This window comes from Wasmannia auropunctata, unplaced genomic scaffold (genome assembly GCF_000956235.1).
Source record: "Wasmannia auropunctata unplaced genomic scaffold, wasmannia.A_1.0 LD336101.1, whole genome shotgun sequence".
Lineage (NCBI taxonomy): Eukaryota > Metazoa > Arthropoda > Insecta > Hymenoptera > Formicidae > Wasmannia > Wasmannia auropunctata.
The window spans coordinates 2703138-2709358 of record NW_012026789.1 but is presented as its reverse complement, the minus strand read 5'-3'; the positions used below and the strand labels follow the sequence as shown (position 1 = coordinate 2709358).

General features: G+C 34.7%; 1 protein-coding gene across 1 annotated transcript in view; it reads right to left on the bottom strand.

The window, feature by feature from the left end:
* LOC105459174 (1-phosphatidylinositol 4,5-bisphosphate phosphodiesterase epsilon-1-like) overlaps positions 1-6221 on the bottom strand; it is a 126318-nt gene that overhangs the window by 37862 nt on the left and 82235 nt on the right. The window contains exon 4 of the mRNA XM_011704975.1: positions 234-544. The gene's annotated coding sequence lies outside the window, so the exon portion shown is untranslated. The remainder of the gene's footprint in view (positions 1-233; positions 545-6221) is intronic.

Here is a 6221-nt window from a genome sequence, read left to right as displayed (position 1 = left end):
GACGTGTGCTCTTCCGATCTAATGATGTATCATGTTATTGATGTATGTTTAACTCAAAAACATATATAATATAATTGAATCAAAGAAAAACTGTCAACAAAACGCATTTAGTTATTTTAACAACTTTTTTTTCTCATTGTACGTCGGAGCAAATCTGCCATTTTTTAACTGGTGTATATTATACGAGCGTTCGCCAGAAACGTGCGAACGATGCAGCTTCGACAAAGGCTCACCTTATCAGGTGATGGTGCGGCCACGTGGGGTGGAGGAAGTGGAAGTGGCTGGGTCTGTTGCCGTCGACGGGGATGAGAGAGCTCGTCGCTGCTCCGTGTAATCGCCAGGGCCCGCCGGTGGAATTAGTCCGACGACCAGGCCGGGTGAACCCCGCGTAGTTCCGCGGTCTGCATCAGGACGGCTCCATCGATACAGCCGATCGAGAAGCCCCCGGCTCACGCCCTCCTACGCGGTCGAGTCGTTTCCTCCGTTGTCGTCGTTGTCCTGGCGTACGTCACCTACTCAGGCTCGGCAACGCGCTGACCGCGATCTGCGAAAGAGAGAAGAAATAGGTATAAGAGAGAGGCTCTAAGTGTCGAGAGACTTAGATTTATTATTGAGAGAAAGAGAGAGAGAGAGAGAGAGAGAGAAGAACCGGGAGAGCGATTTCGAGCAAGGACATCGAGAAGCGCGAACGATTTATAGTCCTTCGAAGGACCCTAAAGTTCACCGAAATCCGTTCGTATACCACCATACCACCTGTCTCGTCCCTCTGCACGTTCCCAGGAGTTAAGATCTCTTTTTCACGGACTCGCGCGAGTAGATTTATCACGGGGATTTTTGGGAGGGTTAATCAGCTTCCTTATCATAATTCGCGAATCAATGTATTTGTAGTTGGAAACGGTACATACTTGAGAAACAATTACGAGGAAAACGTAGATAGAAATATTTGTGCGAAAGAGAAGTGCTTCTCGAATTTTTTAATAGTCATTATACTTATGTAAAAGTTGTTGAAAGTTGTTGAAAATAAGAAAAAATTGTGTTGGAAATCTTGTCCGGATTTAGAGATAGTTATTTCTTTAGCATATTTACTATAAGAAAGGAAAAGAGAGAAAATACATATTAAACAATTTATTATCAAACAAGTCTATATATATATATATATATATATATATTTATTTATTTATTTATTTTTGTATATATATTTTTTTATAATATATATTTGTGTGATTTTTGAAAAATATGTGTATATTTTCATATACAATTTTGTGTACCGATATCGAAATTTTTCATTAAGTGCATTTCCCGCCAAGAGAAAATCAAGTGAAAATTAGCCAAGTTTCAATGGAATAGAAATATAATTGCATTGAATATTTCAACAGAGATATTTTTCTCAGTTATTTTTAGGAATCGATTACTATAATGATTGTCCCTACATTATAGAGGCAATGTTTACTTCACTTTACTACACATTATTTTACGTCAAGAAACAAAAGGTCGGTAAACCACGTTGAAAGAATGATACTTCGCGTTAGAAAAAGAACGTCATGGATGTCTAGCACTAAAGAGAAGTCTAAAGAACAAAAAAGAAACGTGGTGAATGGAGATGGTGTAGGAGCGTTCCCTGTTTTTGTTAAAATGAACTGGCTTCAAGCCCAATTCGTAATGCTGCAAAGCAGCAGGGATTCGCATTTGCTTCTATCAAGATAAAAGTACATTTACTCGCAATGGATTTTACACAATTTCCTCTTTTTCACTATTTAAACACAAACAGAAAGACGGTATTTTGTCACGTAATGAATATTCTAATATATTTCAAATATTTATAAACTTTACATACAGATATATTTTTACATTTTATTGACTTACTTTAACGCAATTATTTTATGCAAAAAATGCAAAAAAGCCGTACAATCGTATTCTTACTTTCTTCGCTTTATAATATGAGATAATTATTTATAATATAATTATAATTATTTATAGTTTGCTTTATTTATAATGCAGATAGAAATTAGTTTATTATTATATTATATATATTAGTTTATAAATTTATTATTGTAAAAAATTGGATCTCCTGTATTGTCTCTTCTATATAGATCGCTATTTTTATGCACAAATCTATTTTTTATTATTTCATTTGTAGCCCTGAACTGACAAATAGGAGCTATTTCTCTTCGATTTAACATATACACAAATTTCATTCAAGTTTGATATTCAAAGAGCTAAAATTATTCGTTTCGAAAAAAACGGCGTTATATTAACTAAATTCAAGTAAGCGTACTTCAAGCATTATCAGTCATAGCGTTGTCGCACGATATACGCATTCGTTATCCGTCGCGGCGAAATTAATCAGAAATTCGTCCCCGCAAGTGCTCGCATTCACACCGAAAACTTCCACGTCGCGTTCCCAAGCGCGCGAAACTCGCCGCCGCTTCGCGACCGTGTTACGTGAAACTTCGCGAAAGTGCGGACGCTCGTTAATCCATAAAGCGGCGCGGTTTCGCAGACTGCAGCTGCAAGCTGTCGCTGGCGAAATGCGCCGGCGTGTTTCACCTTTAAACTTCGGTTTGATAGGGCTCGCGAAGAGGGCGCCCTTTGATGGCTTCATTTCGCGACACTCCTCTTGATGTATCAGCTGCTCAGACACGATTGAGATGATTAAGTGTAGGACCGGGGAGGGGGGGGAGGGGGGGGGAGGGAAGGGGAGAGGTAAATGTATTTGATAACACCACGCCCCGGGGATATAAGGGAAAGCTACGAGATTAAAAATGTAATGCACTTAGTTTGTATTCCTGCACGTGCTCGACTTGCTGATCCCGATAAAATATTCATTTAATTTTCGAAGAGATACATCTATGTCTCTTCGAAAAAATGTAGATAAATTCATAATGATTCGATAATCATTATATGAAAATACGAAACTTACAAATGATTTATAATCTTTTTCATTTGCTCGACTGTCAAGTAAATATTTCGTGGATTTAAGTTTCTTCATTTTTCGGTCACGTATATATTATATAATTTCTTGGGCGTTTTGTTCTTTCGAATGATAATCTCCCCAGCATGCAGAAAGTTACACGTCGCCGGTGGTGAAGAAGCAGCCAGCGTTCGTTATTGCACACCAACACGATTATCCGTCGGGAGTTGCTGTTGGTTCTTTGGAAACTCAGCGCATGGCAAGGAATACTTTATTAGCCGCGTCTAATGATCGACAATGGATGCGCTGGAGTAGCGGTAAAGCGAAGTTTAACTCCCGATTTCGCTATCGAGGCCACTTCCTTGAATCGATTCGGTTCGAATGAATCACGAAGATTCCACATTGACTCTGCCGGATAACTGTGTAAGCGGAGCACGTATAGTTAGCGTACAGCGCCGTGAATAACGTCTACTAATTTCGTGAAATTTCCTATTGTAGGCGTTTGGTCGCGTAAATCTCGCGCCCCGAGATAATGATCTTATATGATCACACGAGAAAAATTATGAGATATGAGAAAAGTTGGGGATTAGCTGTGGAAATATATCTGATTAAAAGTAAACTTTCGCGAAAGTCTCATAATAGGAGCGAGAGAAAAATGAGATATGGTCAATTATTAAAAAATAATGAATATTAAGATGTAATGAATTTTTTCATGCAAAAAACCAACTTATTTTTCTGTTATTTATTCTTCTTACTTTTAAAAAGCGATATAATCACAGTTAAGATTGTAGGGAAAAGAAGTTAGGACTATAACTTAAAAAAATAGTGGTTTATTCATTGTGGCCTTCTCGCATCTTTTTTTTAACTTTCAAATAGCTAATACTATTAGTTATATGCAATAAAGAACGTAAATGCATAATGTGCAGCGTAATGTTGTTTTAAAATCATCGCAATTTAACGGTTTAACGATCTCTGTTATTGCATCTTTATTATATGGTAAGCTTGCGTGGGAATAATTCGTTTCCACGACGCCGCGAAGTTTTTGTATTTCATTTTTCACAGAGACATAAAGCAGAGAGGTGCTTATAGAATGTATATTCAAAATATATTATTGTAACATTTTAGTAGCGTAAGGGCAAAAGTGCAGTCACACGCGATAGAACGTAGGTCGTAACATTTCGCGTGACACAGAAAATTTATTTGCGATTTCCTAAGCAAAATTTGCATTTGCTATTAGACAATGTTTGTCAAATTGACAAATACACAAATATTTGTTTCGCTATCAATATTCTTTCCAGCTTTTTTGATCAATTTAAGATCACTTGTCTCCTAACGAAAATTATAAAAATTGGAAATCCTTCATTCTCACGATTTAAAAATTTTTAATATCAAATGCCTAATTAATTAAATAAGTAATAGTAAATAATACTATCTAATTAATTAAATAAGTAATAGTAAATTTTAAAAATAAAAATTCTAAGAGATCTATAAATACTTGTAATCACTAAAAATCTATATTTCTTTTTTCTTGTATATTTCTTTAATTTGTTTAAATTCTTTTAATAATACAAAAAATAATGACAACTTGGCATCTGATAAAAATCTTTTTAGTTTATAATCGATTATCTGAAAAAACGAAGTTCATCAATGATTACAGAAAACATATTTGGCAACTGAGAACATTTTTCGTAAAAGTAATTATGATAATAAGAAATAATATATGTATCCGTATTATGATAAAAAGAATAAATTATTAGAAGATATAATTAGAAACAATTACCGTAATATTGCAAGCATATAAATATTTTAGGATGTTAGTAAGCGTTGTAAACTTCCGCAAATTTTAATTAAGGGATGCTGATTTCTGGAGCATTTCGACCGTTTACGTTTCTCGCGGACTACTAGTTACGTACGAGGGTGCGGGGATAAAATTTACAGCAGCTTGCTTAAGCTCATTTTGCACCAGACGAAGTTTATCTCGTTTGCGCTGGGTGCTCTGTGCATCGTCCTATTTTTCCGCGTCAGATTTTATGAAACCGCCGCCACTACTCTCTACGAAAGAAAGTTGGCGAATCTGAAGAACGTTCAGAAACTTTCGAGCTTTATTAGACTTGGGGTAGCATTCGTATTGTTATTGAAGCGAACTTTTGATGACTATATAATTAATTAGAGTGTTTTTGTGGTCGATACTTTTTGGCTTTTCATTAAAGGACAACAGAAACGTCTGTTATATACTATTAAATCTACAGTGTCAAATTTAACCATATTTAAGTTGCCACTGCTCCCACTTAAAATGTACAGTTATTTTTAACTAAACCAATATAGCTATTTTTTAAATAAAACAATGGAATTTAATCAAAATTTAAATTTGAACTGTTTTAAATTATTTAACTTCATTGTTTTGGGTAAAAATAATTATTTATTAAGTAGGAGCAGTGGCAACTAAAATAAGATTGAATTTGACACTATAGATTTAACAGTGTACGGATACAAAAGTAATTTTATTTGTCGAGTATACAATTATTATTATCTGTAATGTTATTTAGCGGACGAAGTATACACACCTTTTTTTATTTACGATTTTCTAATATGCAAAAATCCGATTATTCGGTCTTGAATTGATTATTTAGTTAGAGAGAAGTTACTATGCACACTAAGCGTATATCCTCTTCTTTGAGCAACTTATTTTTTAGAGCGACGTAACGCTCATAATGGTCGACGACGGTTTAAAAAATGTCGTTACGGCTTTTTTTCAAATCGATTTGCCGCTTTACATAAAATATATCACATTACTCGTCACGTTCTCGTCGTCACTCTGGCTGGAAACGGAAGCTCTTACAAAATCGCGGCTGAATCTCATCAGAGTGCTTTTTTCCTCCACTTACGAGAAAACATCCGATGCATTGACGTTAAAGTAAAGGAGGAAATATTCACTGAAAGTACAGTCGTGTCGCCCATACAAAGTTTGTTTCGTGAGACTATACTGATGTCATTTCACCGCTGCTAAATTTTCGAGTAGACGGATTCTGAAAGGACAATCTGAAATAATTCTGAAGATTTAAATAAAGAAGTGTTTGTTGTATTTTAAAAATTTAGAAATTTAAAAATAAAAATCTTTATTAAAAGATTGATACAGTATTTTCTGTACAAAGAAGAATTGCACATGTAAATTCCTAAATTTTTTAAATATAACAAACATTTCTTCATCTAAATCTTTAGAATTATTAATTGTTTTTCAGGTATCCGTTTGTTTTAATGTTATTATTTGGTTATATATATATATATATATATATGTATATATATATGTGTG